This window comes from Pinus tabuliformis, chromosome 3_2, assembly GCF_031772625.1.
Source record: "Pinus tabuliformis cultivar Carrire ecotype Pingquan chromosome 3_2, CPIR1, whole genome shotgun sequence".
Classification (NCBI taxonomy): Eukaryota; Viridiplantae; Streptophyta; class Pinopsida; order Pinales; family Pinaceae; genus Pinus; species Pinus tabuliformis.
Genome location: NC_142302.1, coordinates 629,384,469 through 629,402,918, shown reverse-complemented (window position 1 = coordinate 629,402,918; position 18,450 = coordinate 629,384,469).

Below are 18,450 nucleotides of genomic sequence, written 5' to 3'. Positions count from 1 at the left end.
AAATCAGAATGAAGACTGAAGACATTCTGAAAACAACATTTAGAACTCATGAGGGTCATTATGAATTTTTGGTCATGCCTTTTGGCCTTACCAATGCACCTTCTACATTTCAAGGATTGACGAATGCCATTTTCAAACCCTTCCATAGAAATTTGTGTTAATATTTTTTGATGATATACTAATCTACAACATGTCTTGGCAGGATCATGTTCAACATGTTGACAGGGTGCTCAAACTATTGGAGGAGAAACAATTATATGCAAAAAGCTCCAAATGTTTCTTTAGAGTACAAGAGGTGGAATATCTGGTTCATATTGTATCTCATGAAGGTGTTAAGGTAGACCCTAGCAAAATTAAATCCATTAAGGAATGGAAAATCCCCACATCTATAAAGCATCTGCGACGATTTCTCAGGTTGATAGCGTATTATCACAAGTTTGTTAAGAATTATGGGAAAATAGCAGCACCTCTAACAACATTATTCAAGAAAGATGCATTTTCATGGACTCCAGAAGCAATAGAGGCCTTCAAACAGCTTAAAGAAGAAATGTGCCAAGCACTGGCCTTAGCTGCATAGGACTTCACAAAAACCTTTATTGTGGAATGTGATGCTTCAAGAAATGGAATTTGTGCTATTTTAATGCAAGATGAAAGACCCATTATTTTCGAAAGTCATCCAATCAAAGGAAATTATTTACATAAAGCTATTTATGAGAAGGAAATGTTGGCAATACTACATGCACTTATGAAATGGTGACCCTACCTAATGGGAAGACGCTTCAAGGTAAATATCGATCATGATAGTCTTTAATACCTTTTACAACAAATATCATCCTCTAAGTAGAAACAAAAATGGGTCACAAAGATGTTGGGTTATGACTTTTAAATCATCTACAAAAAAGGGAAGAAAAATGTTGCGGCAAATGCACTCTCAAGGGAGGATGAGGATGTGGAAGCATTGTTGTGTGCCATTTCTATATTCCAACTAGATTGGAGAAACAAAGCAAGGGATGAATGGAAGAATGACGAAGAAGTGTGGGAATTCATTCAAAAGCTACAACAAGATCCCAATACATCTGATACATTTAGCTAGAAAAGTGATTTGTTATGGTACACAGATCGCTTATACCTATGTAAGAATTCCCAACTCAAAAAAAATATTCTTACGAAATTTCACACTTCTCCATTAGGAGGGCACACGGGATTTTTGAAAACTTACCACAAGATTAAGATGGAGTTTTTTTGGGATGGCGTTAAATCGGATATTCAAAAGTTTGTGGTGGAATGTTTGGTTTTCCAAGAAAATAAAGTTGAAAAAATTAAGACCCCAGATCTATTACAACCTTTATCCATTCCAAGCCAACATTGGGGGATTTTATCACATGTTTACCCATGTCCAAACGAAAGAGTTTCATCATGGTGGTAGTTTAAAGACTTACCAAGTATGCACACTTTTGTGCATTATTGCATCCATTTAAAGCCAATACAGTTTATATTGCATTTATGGAAAAAATTCAAAAGCTACATGGAAACCTAAAGATTATTCTAAGCAATAGAGATCCCATTTTTACTGGAAATTTTTGGACATAATTATTTTCTTGTCTCAGTACTCAGTTAGCTCAGAGCTCATCTTATCATCCTCAATCTAATGGGAAAACTGAGATAGTAAACAAATGTTTGGAAGGATATCTTCGTTTCTTTATATCTGATAAATAGACACAATGTGTCAAATGGTTGCCTCTGACTGAATGGTGGTATAACACTTCCTTACACACTGCAACAAAAATGACCCCATTTATGGAACTTTATGAATATCATCCACCATCCATCACATCATATTTAAGAGAAAATTATAAGGTTCAATCAGTGGAACATCACATCGAGCATCAACAACATGTTCTCCAACTCTTAAAGGATAACCTCATGTTGGCGCAGAATAGAATGAAACAACAGGTAGATCAACATCGCAGTGAAAGAAGTTTTGATGTAGGTGGCTTGTTATTCCTACGGCTACAACCATATAAAAAAATGTCCATCAAGCAAGCTAAGAAGGATAATAAATTATCACCAAAGTATTATGTTTCGTACAAGGTGTTGCAAAGGATTAGTACTATGACATACAAATTGTAGCTTCCTACAGCCTCCCAAGTGCATCCAGTTTTCCATGTTTTATGTTTAAAGAAGGTTATAGGTGACAAGCTCCAAGTTCAAACAATATTTCCAGACCTTGAAGAGGAAGGAAAAATCATATTGGAACCAGAAGCAGTCACAGAAACAAGAACTCAACAATGACGAAATCGATCAATTTCGGAGTATCTCATCATGTGGAAGAACTTATCCGCTAAAGGTTCCACATGGGAGGATGAAAATTTTATACAAAAGCATCTAGAACTACTCAATCATTGAGGAAAACACTTTTTAGAAGGAGAGGGGCATGTTATGTCCCTATAATACTAGTGATTCCCCCATTACTATTGTCATTGTAGCCCTTATTGTTATTATTGTGCCCCTATTGTCCCCATATTGTTATTAGTGTGCCCCATAGAAACCCACTATTGTTATCAGTGTGCTCTCCAGGATGTTGCCCAAGTTTCTTCTCAATTGCATTAAAATTATTTTAAGGAACAACATCTTCTTTCTCACCTACATCTTGAGGTATTCCCCTATTTGGTGCCACTTCCCTTTAAATTTATCATTGCCCTTAAAATCACTCTTAAGCTCATAACAATGCTTTAGTTTCCTAATGGCTTCCTCCAGTGACCGAGGCTTTTTAAACCCAATCTGGTCTCTATATGTTACTAGAAACCCACTGATGAACCTTTGAATCTTTTCCTTATCATCCGTGAGCTAAGGCACATACCTCAACAACCCTAGAAACTTGATATCATACTCATCATCTTTCATAGAACCCATCTACAACTCATAAATCACTTTAGCTCTGTCATCATAATACCTTTCAGATAGGTACTTCTTCTTGAAGAGTCTCTCAAACTCATCCGAAAGAAACTTTTCTTCTCAAATTCCTTTGACATTATTCACATATTACCACCATATATATGATATCCCTTTAAGACTGAATGTAGCTATCTTGGCTTTCATGTTCTTTGAATAGTTATGCAATCTGAAGAATTTCTTCATCCCAGGAAACCACACCTCTGCATCTTCTAATTTCTTCATCTCTCCATCAAATGTAGGTTGCTTGAATTTCTTGAACTCCTCGGGAATGTACTCACTTCACCTATAAGGATGATGGTGATGATGGATCCAGGATGAGGAACTAGAATTAAAACTATACATATCATTCCTCCTTTTAGGCATATCCAAGTATTCTCCACCTTTGACTGTGTCCCCTCTATCTGAACCGTATCCTGATTGAGACTTGTTACTAGATTCCCCATTAGTCTTCTCTTCCTATTCTTAGCTAATCCTTATTTCTCCCTCTCTTTGCATGTATGAAAAATATTTAATGATTTTTTTAGTATGATTCAATACATCTGAGCAGACATAGGGCGATTACATGAAGTGATATATTTGTACCGAAATTTGGTAGGATATCAATGGCATGCACGCCTAAAAGTTTCTTGTATAAAAAATATTAATACTTTTACAGTTAATAGCTCTAAAATTAGATTACAAATTAGATTTACAGTAGTTGTAGTTATGGATATTGTTGTTGCAAGGTTCATTTATTGTGATGTCAGGTCCATAACACCATTACATTTAGTGCCTGCTAGGTTATACGTGGGTGCATGATGTAATTTGCATCCCCAGTCCTTGTAAGCATCTTTTCTTAAATAAATATTGTATGCCAAAACAAGGCTTTTTTATTTAAAATGCTTCTAAAATGTTAATTCATTGTTTTAACCATTATATTTTGGAGATCCAATAAGGTTAATTTCAGGAAGGACAATAATCATCATCATATTAAATTGATATATATATATATATATATATATATATATTTCGAAAAAACAAAATCTATATAGTTTTATCTATTTTGAATATTTTTAATGGTAGTTAAATTTGTTATTTCACAATTCAGAAAATATTATTTTTCATTTTTCCAACATTTTATTAATCAATTTATACACATCTTTTAATTTTTTTAACATTTTAACCATTCATATATATAAATATTTGCAGAATTTTAATATTTTATTTTTATATTTATAAAACAATAAATATATATTCTTAAATCACTATTATTTTACTAACATTTTTTTTAGTAATATCAAAAAATATTTTTATATTTATATTCATATTGACATATTTTCTATAAATGTAAAAAATAAAAATTCACTAGACAAATATATAGAAATATGCATGAAGATTGCAACTATAACAATATGACATAAAATATGTGAGGTAGTTATCCACATGGCCTTATTTTATGCAAAGGCTACAATATGACTTTAAAATTATGGTATTGTTAAATTGAAAAGAATGGAAACATCAACAATAAATTACTATGACCTAAATCTCAACGAAATTAGACTGAATTCCAACTGATTGTGACACTTGAATGGATAATTACAATAGCTAGCAGTTGGTTGGAATTAGATTCTCCAACGCTCCCCTTAATTACAACCACAAAAAAATTAATGTAAGATGCATGCTGGTCTGAGTCTCAGCTAGGCTTACAGTTTAAAATTTTTGATTTCAACGAGATTCCCTTTTTTTTTCTCTTTTCCAAATCTTGTAGCCTCTAAATTGTTTCATCTTTTTATTCTTTTTGTATCCTTCAAACCTCAGTTTCTTCATTTCTTGGTGTAGGTCTTACATTGTTATAGGTTGTCTAAGCATGTCTTCGATTTGTTCAAAAATTGGCTTGTCTATGGACTCCTGCCACATGTAATCTTTTGTTTTATGCCTTTTATCATCAATATTATTCTATGACATAACACTATAATAAAAAATTATCTCTTCACAACTCCACTTGATGAAAATATCATTCATGTTTTCATCATACATGTTTTCTTGAATCCATTTGTTTCTGCATCTTCTATATATACATTATCAATGCACCGTTTTTCAAGCCTTGCTTCAAGGAACTTTAACTCCTCTTCATAATATTCTTGCTTAACTGAATGCTAGAAATTAATGTTAGGATTAAAAATATTTACAGAACCATGATCGTTCTCTTCTTTATTCTCTTCTTTTGTCACTTCAGGTGCTTCAAAGAGGTTTTCTTCCAATTGGTTTTCAGTCTCAAGTGAGGTTCTCTCACCAAATAGCATAATTTCCATATCATGTTTCTGTTGCATCATTTGTAACTATTCATCATTAGGAAACATGATTTTATTAAACTGAACATCAACAAATTGAATTGTTTGATTCACCATAACATTTTTTGCTCCAATGGCAACTCATTATAATCAACAACCTCTGTTGCTCGACTCATAAAATATTCATCCACTTGTGGTCGTGCACAATGGGGTTCACGAGCATCTATGCCCTCCTTTTCGTCTTCTATGAACTCTTTATATTCATCACGATTTAGGTGGATCTCCAGATAAAATGGAATAAAAAATCTCAACATTCAAAGTGGTAGAAAAGAAAGTATCTTGACATCAAATTGAAGTGCTCGTCGCACTAATTCCAACGGTGTGAATGAAATTCCAATCCGAGTCTAGATGATGAAGTTGTGGCAAAACGAAGGTTACCTTGTTCCATTGGAAAATGAGGCATTTTCTCTTAAAAATGGGTTTTTAGCCTTTAAAAAGGAAATTGCATTGGAAACTGTGCAAAGGGCGAACTTAATAACCCCCGATCAGCGATCGCTGATATATCGGGTTGGAGGAAGGTAGGAAATGAGTGATATCAGGGACTTTAGACCTTCGATGTAGTGATCACTGATATCGGCGATTGAAGGATCATCGGATCGGGTTAGTGAAACCCAAGGGGATAAGACCGGCAACCTGGACTGTAGCGATTGGATGTGCTGATACGATGACGCCGATACAATACACTGATATTAGCATATCAATGATCGACGGATTGGGGTATTGGCGATCGGCAAATCAGCGGTCGGTGATCAGCACAATCAGAAGAACAACCCCAGGGCCATTGCGATTTGCGATCAACGCAGACCTGATTATGTTATAAATCCTAATTTCATATAATTTGAAATCTAGGTAAAGGATATCGATCAGGTTTTCCAATGTTTTCTATGTATTATTCGTTTAAATGAAAAAAGGCCAATTTCAGGGTTTTGTCAGGGAAGGGCAAATTTATCATGCCCGATTCATCCATCCGTTACAACAACCTTCTATTCTAATTAGACAACCCCTGATTTAAGTGCATTTGTAACAACACAAGTATCATAAAGCCTAATGAGTGAAGAAGGTGCAGGGGAAAGGATTTTTCAACACGCGGTTCAAGGCAATAGAGCTTCCAAGCGGCCGACAATGCATTTTTCTGATTTGGACAAGTTTTATATGTTTTCAGTCCCTCTCAATGCCACAAATGCATTGGTACTATCCATTTCTCCATCTCAGGTCTCCATTTCATACCCATTTTCCAGAATGGAGGTATAAGCCTCTTTTTATGTAACTGGTGAATGTAGTTCTCTTCTTTTCATGCCATTTAATATATGAAGGCCTCCTCATTGATCGAGCAGGGCCCGGAGACATAGTCCAAGTTGGACGAACTTTGTTATTAAGTCTTGTTGTCTGCTTGTCGTGCCTTTATGTGTTCCTTCTTATTTATGCGTGCACATTAGATTTATATGTTAAGATGCAATTTTCACATGCGATTATTTTCATACATCTGTAAGAAAAATATCCCTGGATCAAGTGGTATCAGAGCAGGTCATTTTAGATGTGAATTACATGTTTGTATGCTAAAAAGGGACTAACTCCGAGGAGGCAAAGGGGAATCAGAGCCTTTCTATCCCGAAGTAGGGCATACACATCGAAGGAGAAACGTGGCAGAAGAGGATGCTCATCTTGAATATGAGCACAATTTCTGCTAGGCCTTCTATTCAATGGCAGAGAATATCAGTCAGCTGGTTTTAAGGCTAGAGAAAGCAGAGGGGAGAAACCCAAAAGGACAAGCTTCAGCACGTCAGAATGGTGGAGAAGAACCCCTTCCTTCTCCTTCCGCGAGTGAAGGTTCTCCTTCCTCTCACCACCATAATCGTAGAAATTCAAAGGATGCATCTAAGAAACCTTTCTTTAAATTAGATGTTAAATTTAATCTTCGCATGTTTAATGGTGAAAGAAATGTAGAAAAGATTAATAATTGGATTAGGCAGATTGAGGTCTACTGCATGATTCAACAGATCGTGGAGGATGAGGCAAATATTTAGCTAGCCTCTCTATGGCTGAGCAGCACCCCTCTACGGCTAAGAATCACCCCTCTACAGCTAAGCAGCACCCCTCTACGGCTAAGAATCACCTCTCTACAGCTGAGCAACACCCCTCTTGTTTGGTGGGAGAGAAAATTGTTGTGCATTAAGAATGTGTGTAACCTCTTTTCCTCATGGCCTAATTTTATTTATGCGTTAAAGGAATAGTTTTATCCGTTAGGATACAAGAAAAAAACTTTAATGAATTGGTAGTATTGAAGACAAGGCAAAGGTCAGGATAGTCGGAGTTTTACAGAGGAGTTCAGAAAGAAAGCACTGAATTTGGGTATTGCATTTGATACACCTGAAGTTGTAACTAAGTATATTGGCTCATTGCATAGCTACATTAGGCATTCATTGTTGTTGTTTGAACTAGCCACTATTGACGCAACTAGTGTAAAGGCAATTCATATTGAGAACAGGGCCAAAAATTAAAGAGATGATCATTCCATAAAACCACGGTTCAAACCTCCCAATGGAAAATCTAAAGCAAAATGGAAAGGGAAGGAGAAGAGGACAGTAGCAACCAAAGAAGGAGAAAGGCCATATTACAATCACTGCAAAAAGGAAGGCCATGAGGACAACCATTGTTGGAAACAACACCCAAAAAAGCATCCAAATAAGTATGGAGGAAAGGGGAAGCAGAAGATAGTGGCAGCTACACAGTAAGACCTTTGATCAGATTCAAGAGTTGAAGCATTGATCACAATAGCGGGAACAAAAGGTACTCTTAAACCTCAGGTTAATTCTGAATCGCATGAAGGCACTAGTTCTGTAAATGAGTCCCTTCCTAATTAGTGAAAGAGAATTGAATTGTTTCATACTAGAGTTGTTGTAAACCATACTAAAGTTGAAACTCTGTTTGATACTGGATCCCAAGAAAATTTAATCACAGAATCCCTGGTAAAGAAACTCGACTAAGAAACAAAACCACACCCAAAACCTTACCGACTTGGATTGATACATGATAAAGCAAAACTGAATGTAACCAAGCAATGTAAAGTAAAATTTGTGATCACTTCTAAGATAGTCGATGAAGTAGAGCTGGATGTAATACCATTGGATATCTATGGCATGGTGTTAGGGAGTCCATATCTGTATGATAGAAAGGTAGTCTTTTTCTATCGTGAAAGAAAATACCAAATCACGAAAGATGGGGTAGAATATATAGTAAGGGCTCATCAAAATAAAATTAATGCTATCCTTGTAAGTGCTGGACAAATGAAAATACTGGTAAATTCCAGTAAGGGTTACATGCTAATGGTTGTAAGGGAAAATGATGCAAAATTTTATGATGCTTTCCAGGGCTGCGATCAGGAACATAAACAAGAATTATTTGAATTAATTTCGAATTATGATGAGTTGTTTCAGGAATCGAACGGATTACCTCCGAAGAGGGAAAGCCAACACGAGATCATTTATAGCATGATGCTCCTTTACCAAATATTGGCATGTATAGGATGTCGAACATTGAGATGGAGGAAATCAAGAAATAGGTGTAGGAATTGTTGGACCAAGGGGTGAGCAGGCCGAGCACTTCTATGTGTGGTTCATAGATTGTCTTAGTTCCAAAGAAAGACAACACATGGAGGATGTGTGTGGATTACCACGTGCTAAACAAGATCATGGTGAAACATCGCTACCCTCTTCTATGCATTGATGACATATTAGATCAGTTAAAGAATGTTTTTTATTTCACCAATTTGTGTTTGCGTAGTGGTTATCACCAGGTCTGAATTGCAAAATAGGACATGTGGAAAACCACCTTCAAGACCAAATAGGGGTTGTTTGAATGGATGGTGATACCATTCGGACTTTGCAATGCTCTAGCCACTTTTATGAAGGTCATGAATTATCTCTTTAGGCCTTTCAATGATGAATTTGTTCTTGTAAATTTAGATGATATAAATGTATTTAGTAAGAGTTGGGTTGAACACGTGTGTCATGTAAAGAAAGTGCTTGATGTATTGAAAAAAGATAAACTCTTTATAAAATTATCAAAGTGTGAGTTCGGAAAAACCTCTTTGGCTACCTAGGTCATATTGTTGGTCATGGTCAGTTAAAGACTGATCCTTCTAAAGTTGAAGCAATTGTAAATTGGCCTAAGCCTAGTAGTGTAACCGAGGTCTGTAGCTTTTTAGGTGCAGTCTAGTATTGGAGGATATTTATTGAGAATTTCTTTGTTATTGTAGCAACTTTGCACACATTGATAAGTGTGAAACAGGTCTCCCAATGGGGAGGAAGACAACATAAGTCCTTCAAAACATTGAAGGAAAATATCAGCACTACACCAGTCTTAGCCTTACTCAATCTCCAACAGCCATTCAATATCGAAACCAATGCCAGCGATTATGCCATGGGAGCTATACTAATGCAGCAAAAGAAGCTAATTTGCTACCATTCTAAGAAGTTTTCTCAAGCTATGATAAACTATCCCACTTATGACAAGGAGCTTTATGCCTTGGTGTAGAGTGTGAAAAAGTGAAAAGACTACCTAATCGGCAAGGAGAGCATTATCCATACAGATCATCAGCCCTTAAAGTACCTTCAGTCACAAACCAAGTTGCAACAATCTCGTCAGTTCAGGTGGATGGGTTTTCTTCAACAGTTTTATTTGGTAATAAAGTATAAGAGGGCACTAGAAATAAAGTGGTTGATATGATATCTCGCCCTCCTATCTCTGCTTCTGTTATTTCGCATAATGATTCATTGCTATTTGAGAGTTATGCTGAAAATTATGCTAACGATGATGAATTTAAGGAGATTTATGCACAAATAACCCACAGTTCACAGGTGGACAACTATCACATGAAGGGGAAACTATTGTATCACCTTGGTGAATTGTGTATTTCCACATGGGAAAGAGTACATGTAATTCCAGAGGCCCACACCTCTCTTGTGTCCAGACACTTTAGTGTTGAAAAGAATTTATGTCATGTACAAATATTTTGATTTTGGTCTCATATGAAAAACATTATGATTCAGTATGTAAAGGGTTGTGTGACGTGTTCTGTTTCAAAGCCCTCTAATAGAAAACCCGGGCTCTACACACCACTCCTTATTCCTAGTCGTCCATGGAAAAGTCTATCAATGGACTTTGTCGAAGGTTTTCCTTTGTCTAGGAAGGGTCATGACTATTTGTATGTCGTTGTTGACTATTTTAGCAAGATGTGTATTCTGATGCCTTGTAGAAAGTAGATCATTGTAGAGCAGACTGCTTATCTTTTCTTTTAGCATGTTTGGGCCCATTTTGGATTACCCACGTCAATTGTGTCAGATCGAGATTCTCGCTTTCTTGGAGAGTTCTGAACCAACTTATGGAGGATGATGAACACCAAATTGAAAGGAAGCTTGACATTTCATCTACAGAGTGATGAAAAGACAGAGGTTTTCAACTGTACCATGGTACACTTGCTATGAGTCTATTGTGGGAAACATCCCAAGTTGTGGGATGAACATATCCCATATGTACAACATTCCTACAATGTAGCACATCTACGCAGTAGTCACCATTTGAGACATGCTTTGGTTACCTACCAAACGACCCTTTTGACATGGTCTTTGGAAGGGAAGATGGCTCTAGTGGATGTAATGATAGGGATAAAGCTCAGCAGTTCATTTAGTGAATCCATTTGATTCACCAAGCAGTACAAGAGCAATTGGAGAAAATTCAAGCCCGTTACAAAGCTTGACATGACAAAAATCGAGTCGACCACCAATTCCAAGTGGGTAACAAAGTGTGGTTCCACATTAGCAAGGACAAGATGAAGGGGGAAGGGAAAATGTTGCAACCAATCTGGTATGGACCATTCACCATTTTGGAGAATATTAGGAACAATGCCTTTCATCTTGATTTGCCGATATATATACTGATGTACTTAGTAGTGAAAGTGGTGAACATTAATATATATGAAACTCCATTGATCATGGACACTGATGAGATGGGAACAATTCCTACAGTTGATGATTTTTCTCTAGAATATCTCGATGAGTTACCGGAAGACATCATCCTTGACAGAAGGACCAAGACTTCACAGTGAGGAGATGTGGAATACCTTGGAGTTGGTTTCAAGGGAATGCACTCCAGCAAGGCCAAATGGTTAGATAAGGAAAGGGTGAGGGAACAATTCCCTCACTTGTCAATTGACTAATGGAAGCTTTTGGTGGTCCAAAACCTCCTCAATGAGGAGGATTGATCTTGGTGGATCTTCAGATAAAATTGTATGGAAAATCTCAAAATTCAAAGTGGTAGAAAAGAAAGTATCCTGACATCAAATCGAAGTGCTCATCACCCTGATTCCAATGGTGCGAATAGAACTCGAATCCGAGTCCAGATGATGAAGTTGTGGAAGAAAGAAGGTTGCCTTGTTCCTTTGGAAAATGAGGCATTTTCTCCTAAAAATAGGTTTTTAGCCTTTGAAAAGGAAATCACATTGGAAACCGTGGAAGGCAAGTAATCGGTGATATAAGGGACTTCAGACCTACGATGTAGAGATCACCGATATCAGTGATCAGAGGATCATTGGATTGGCGGATCTGGTCGGCGAAACCAAGGGGATAGGAAAGGGATCCTGGACTGCAGCGATGCGATATGATAATGCAATGACACCGATGCGATACAATATCAGCGATCGTCTGATCGACGTATCAACGATTCATGATCGACACAGTTAGAAGAATGACCCCAGGGCCATTGTGATTTGCGATTAGTGCAAATCTGATTATGTTATAATGCCTGATTTCATATAATTTGAAATCCGAGTAAAGGCTCTCGATTGAGTTTTCCAATGTTTTCTGTGTATTATATGTTTAAGCGGACAAAGACTAATTTTAGGGTTTTTGTGAGGGAATGATGGATTTATCACACCTGATTGATCCATACGTTAGAACAACCTTCTGTTCTAATTAGACAGCCCTTGATTTAGGTGTGCTTGTAACAAAACAAGGATTATAAAGCCCGATGAATGAAGAAGGCACAAAGGAGAGGATTTTTCAGCACGCAGTTCAAGGGAGGAAAGCTTCCAAGTTGCCAACAGTGCTTTGTCTGATTTGGAGAAGTTTTATATGTTTTCAATCCCTCTCAATGCCCAGATGCATTGATGTTGTCCATTTCTCCACTGAGGTCTCCATTTCACAACCATTTTCCAAAATGGAGGTATAAGCCTCTTTTATGTAACTGGTGAATGTAATTCTCTTCTTTTCATGCCATTTAATATATGAAGGCCTCCCCGTTGATCAAGTAGGGCCCAGAGACGTAGTCCGAGTTAGACGAACTCTACTATCAAGTCTTGTTGTCTTCTTGTTGTGCGTTTATGTGTTCCTTCTTATTTTGCGTGTGCACATTAGATTTTCATGTTAAGCTGCAATTTTCACATGTGATTCTTTTCATACATCTATAAGAAAAAGATCCCTAGATCACATCATCCACTTGTAGGTGAGTAGGGTGGTATTCATGAGAATTTGTGTGTTATTTCTATGCTTCTTCTGCAAATTCTTCACATTCATTGTACACTTGTCACTGAGTACAATGGGATTCACCAAAATCTTTATCTTTAGCTATATTACTCCTCCTTAGACCGAAAATCCTCTCAAGGGTATCCAAAGCTTTATTGGTTGACATTGCATTTGTGATGAGTGGTACAATGTTGTCCTCTAAAAATTCTTTTATGCATTTCAGTGCGAAGGAATTCTTTTGCCTTTTTCATTTCAAAAAAAGTTCATACATCTCTTGTTGTTGTTTCAGCACTATCACCCAACAAACAAATCAAACTTAAAACACTGCAACTTCTTGCAATAAAAAGATTTCACGATGGGTTCTATATTGCTCAATTTCTACAAATAGATTGGTATACAAATTCTCTACAAAGGTGACACTGTTAGAAAAACTTTCATAAACCCTTTTAATGCACATAATTTTTTTGAACAAAGTCTCTTTTGTTCTTAATACAACTTCTTTAAAAAAAATGAATATCATTTGCCTATTTTGAAAAAAAAGAACACATATGAGAAATGACCTTTTCTTAAAAGCCCTTCTGAAAAACAAATTAGCACATTTGAAAAAACTCATAGAAGACCCTTTTTCATATAGTAACAAAAAACATGAAATTGGCTTCTTCTTTTGTACACTAAATATGCGTGCTTGGCTTACGAATACACCATAAGAAATCCCTTTCAAGAGAAGGCATATTTCGATAAATGAGTAATTTGATTTAATTAGATTGAAGGTGTTTTCTTTTCTGGATTTGGTTGAGAAAGCCCTATTCATTTGAGCCAATCCTCACCCTACATTTTTGTCATTCTTTCCAAATAAATTTGACACATGTCATTGCAAGACATCATGTAATTTGTCATGTCGTTTCTTGACCATCAAATAATTTCACCTGCGTGGAAGTTTTCTCCATGGAAGTGTTTCACCTCTAGCATCACCATAACATTATCACTACTTATTGTGCAATATGCAAAATAATTCGATTTTTGAGTTTCCAACTAGAGGAGATGTTAAGGGTGCTCTCGATAGACCCATATGATGAGATCAACATGGCGAGGAATATGACTTCCATCGTCATTATCTCCCACATTTCAAAGCTTGAGGCAGATAATGGAAAGCTCAGCCACAAGTTCAATGACACCGATGCGATACAATATCAGCGATCGGCTGATCGATGTATCAACGATTCATGATCGACACAGTCAGAAGAACGACCCCAGGGCCATTGTGATTTGCGATCAGTGCAGACCCAATTATGTTATAATGCCTGATTTCATATAATTTGAAATCCGAGTAAAGGCTCTCGATCGAGTTTTCCAATGTTTTTTGTGTATTATCTGTTTAAACAGAAAAAGGCTAATTTCAGGGTTTTTGTGAGGGAACGGTGGATTATCGCATCCACTTGATCCATCCATTAGAACAACCTTGTGTTGTAATTAGACAGCCCTTGATTTAAGCGTGCTTGTAACAAAACAAGGATTATAAAGCCCGATGAATGAAGAAGGCACAGAGGAGAGGATTTTTCAGCACGTAGTTCGAGGGAGGAGAGCTTCCAGGTGACCAACAGTGCTTTCTCTGATTTGGAGAAGTTTTATATGTTTTTAGTCCCTCTCAATGCCACATATGCATTGATGTTGTCCATTTCTCCATCTGAGGTCTCCATTTCACAACCATTTTCCAGAATGGAGGTATAAGCCTCTTTTTATGTAACTGGTGAATGTAATTCTCTTCTTCTCGTGCCATTTAATATATGAAAGCCTCCCCATTGATCTAGTAGGGCCAGAGACGTAGTCCGAGTTAGACGAACTCTGCTATCAAGTCTTGTTGTATTCTTATCATGTCTTTATGTGTTCCTTCTTCCTTTATGCATGCACATTATATTTTTTTGTTAAGATGAAATTTTCACATGTGATTATTTTCATACATCTATAAGCAAAATATCCCTAGATCACATCATCCACTTGTGGGTGAGCATGGTGTTATTCATGAGAATTTGTGTGTTATTTCTATTCTTCTTCTGCAAATTATTCACATTCATTGTACACTTGTCATTGAGTACAATGGGATTCACCAAACTCTTTACTTTCAACTATATTACTCCCCCTTAGACTGAAAATCCTCTCAAGGGTATCTAAAGCTTTCTTGGTTGACATTGCATTTGTGATGAGTGGTACAATGTTGTCCTCTACAAATTCTTTTATGCATTTCAATGCGAAGGCATTCTTTTGCCTTTTTCATTTATGAATCTTTCAAAAAAAGTTCATACATCTCTTGTTGTTGTTTCGGTACTATCACCCAAAAAACAAATCAAACTTCAAACATAGCAACTTCTTGCAATAAAAATATTTCACGATGGGATATCTACTGCTCAATTTGTACAAATAGATTGGTATACAAATTCTCTACCAATGTGATGCTTTCAGGAAAAGTTTCATAAACCCTTTTAATGCACATAATTTATTTGAACAAAGTCTCTTTTGTTCTTAATACAACTTCTTAAAAAAAAAATGAATATCATTTGCCTATTTTGAAAAACAAAACACATATTAGAAATAACCTTTTCTTAAAAGCCCTTCTGAAAAAAAAATTATCACATTTGAAAAAACTCACAGAAGACCCTCTTTCATAAAGTAAAAAAAATCATGAAATCGGCTTCTTCCTTCATACTCTAAATATGCGTGCTTGGCTTACCAATACACCATATGAAATCCCTTTCAAGAGGAGGCATATTTGGATAAATGAGTAATTTGATTTAATTAGTTTGAAGGTGTTTTCTTTTCTGGATTGGGTTAAGCAAGCCCTATTCATTCGAGCCAATCGTCACCCTACATTTTTGTCATTCTTTCCAAATAAAAATTGACACGTGTCATTACAAGACATCATGTAATTTGTCATGTCGTTTCTTGACCATCAAATAATTTCACTTGCGTGGAAGTTTTCTCCATGGAAGTGTTTCGCCTTCAACATCACCATAAGATTATCACTACTTCTTGTGCAATATTCAAAATAATTAAAATTTTGAGTTTCCAACTAGAGGAGATCTTGAGGGTGCTCCCGATAAACCCATATGACGAGATTGACATGGTGAGGAATATGATGTCCATCGTCATTGTCTCCCACATTTCAAAGCTTGAGGCAGATAATGGAAGGCTCAGGCACAAGTTCACTAAGATAGATCATCTCATCTATGAACTTTGTGAGAAAATTACACAACTTGAGCATGCCTTGTAGCAAGCCAATGACCACCTTGCCTGGGCACTCAATGAGAAGAGAAGACTCTTGAGTGAGAGAAATCTAACATGGTATTAATTAAGCTTAAACTCCAGGCCTTACTTATAAGCATGTCTATTTCCTCTTAATCTGATAATGAAAATAGGCTAGAGTCAAAAGGTTCCTACTAAGATGGAAAAACTCATTTCTAATCCCCCAAAAAATTAACTAAGCTTTAATGTAGTGTGGCGTTACGTTAACACTTCATGACTGAATAATTCTATAACCTTTTGTAGTATTAGACAAGGTTAAGAATTTATGTATGGTATAGTATATTCATATGTGGTGGTCAAGTAGGTATTCTTGGCATAATATTTACTTTTGAATGGCTTAGGAAATCAATGGGTTTTCTCAACCTAGGGGACATATGTCTTATTCAAAGCCTAAGAGAGGATTTAGTGTTGGAATTATTGAAGTTTGTTATTTTTTGTCGGACTAGAGAACATGTTAATTTTTTGGGAGTTATTTGTTTTTATGACCATGTAGACTTGACACGAGCATATTGTTCTATTCTCTAACTAGGAGTGGAAATATAGCTTTCATGAAGCTTCAGTAATCCTTATGTTTCGATCTAAGTTGGAGTGGCAACTCTTACACAAACACTGTCATAAATGAAAATCAAGGTCCTCACTGGAATGAGCATTTTCATGTTGACCTCGCTCATTTTTCATCGAAAGTGGAGTTCACTATTAAGCACAATGATTGTTTTCAAGAAAATCTCATACATATTGTGGTGATCCCTATCCGAAGATTTTGATTGGCGATGAGATTAACGACTTGCTTCTGGTGCTTAATTCCTATGGTAAGCCTTCAACCTGATTCTACATTGAGTTCGTCAATTCAGTTTAGTTTGGATTAATTAAACTTGATTATGCCCTTATGTTTCGCACTCAATTGGAGGTGTATGGTTTTAGCATTGTGATATGGATATAAGTCTTCAGTTTCTATATTATATAACACAATCTACTTCAAAAATATCAACAAAAACATGTGTATAACTAAAGGCACTTGCATGTGACCTTAGATTTCTGATTTTACTATTTGCAGGAGGTGGAATTTGAGGAATGTTTTATTTTCATATGTCCCAATGCCCATATATGACGATATGAAGGGAAAACAACACTGCATTTTTTGGGATTTGCCATGTGATGTTTCTATAGTTTGTTAGGTCCCTATAGTACTAGTGATTCCCCCATTACTATTGTCATTGTATCCCTTATTGTTATTATTGTGCCCCTATTGTCCCATATTATTATTAGTGTTCCCCATAAGAACCCACTATTGTTATTATTGTGCCCTTCTGTTATTACTGTTATGTCAACTTGATTATATTGTGACCCCTTAAACTCATATATATAAAAGGGAGGTTTAGTCATTTGTATCATCTAAGAATTCTTCATTTGTGTAATGTAAAGGAGGTTTCCCCCTCGAAGAGGCTGAATTCTAAGGTGTTGATCTATCTTTTCTATATTTTTGTGAGTTGGTTTCATAACATTTGGTATCACAACTTTGGATTCTAGGGTTTTGCTGCTCTAAACAGGTTATCGTGGCATTTTCTCTATAACATTCTTTCTGCGACATTTCAAAAGCTAAAGCAGAAACCCATTTGAGCCGAAATTGTTCTAAACCTCAAGTCCAAATTTCAGAGCTTTTCTTGCTACGTTTTTGGAGATATGATCTGAGGAAGTTATGGTTATGTAGACTCTCGAATTACAATCCAAACAGGTGACCTGAGAAAAATCTCATAAATTTTGTTCTATGCATCAAATTGAAATTTCATCGAAAGTTTTAGAAAGGGGAAGACCTATAGTTTTTTGTATCTCTGTTTCAAGTACTTAGGTGGAAACAATGACACGTGGCACTTCGTACAAGTTCACTCTAATGAACTAGTCTATAATCGGGTCACCGTGGTACATTTAGCATAACTCTTCCTTGGAGAATCCAATCTTGATCAGACTTGTGGGGATAGGAAGACAACTCAAAGGGCTACTGCAGGACTTGATTTCATATATTAGAGTTCTCCAGTTACATAGATAGAACATATTCAATATCGGTCTCTTACAAAGAGAAAAAAAGGCGTGTATATTTTTTTTTTTTTTAAGTTTGCAAAAGATTGGTTTAAAAAATTAGTTTGAAGGAATTCAAAGGGAATAGTGAAGAATTATTAGCATTAATTGATGCCTGGAAGAAAGAAAATGTAAACACCTAGTAGGCGACCTGAAATCTCTAGCATGACTCATGAAGAAGAGGAAAAAATGCAACATGATATATCAAAATTACAAGATCAAGTACAAAAAATTTCACTCTCACAAAAGGAAATTTAAGCTAAGATGGATGGCATGGA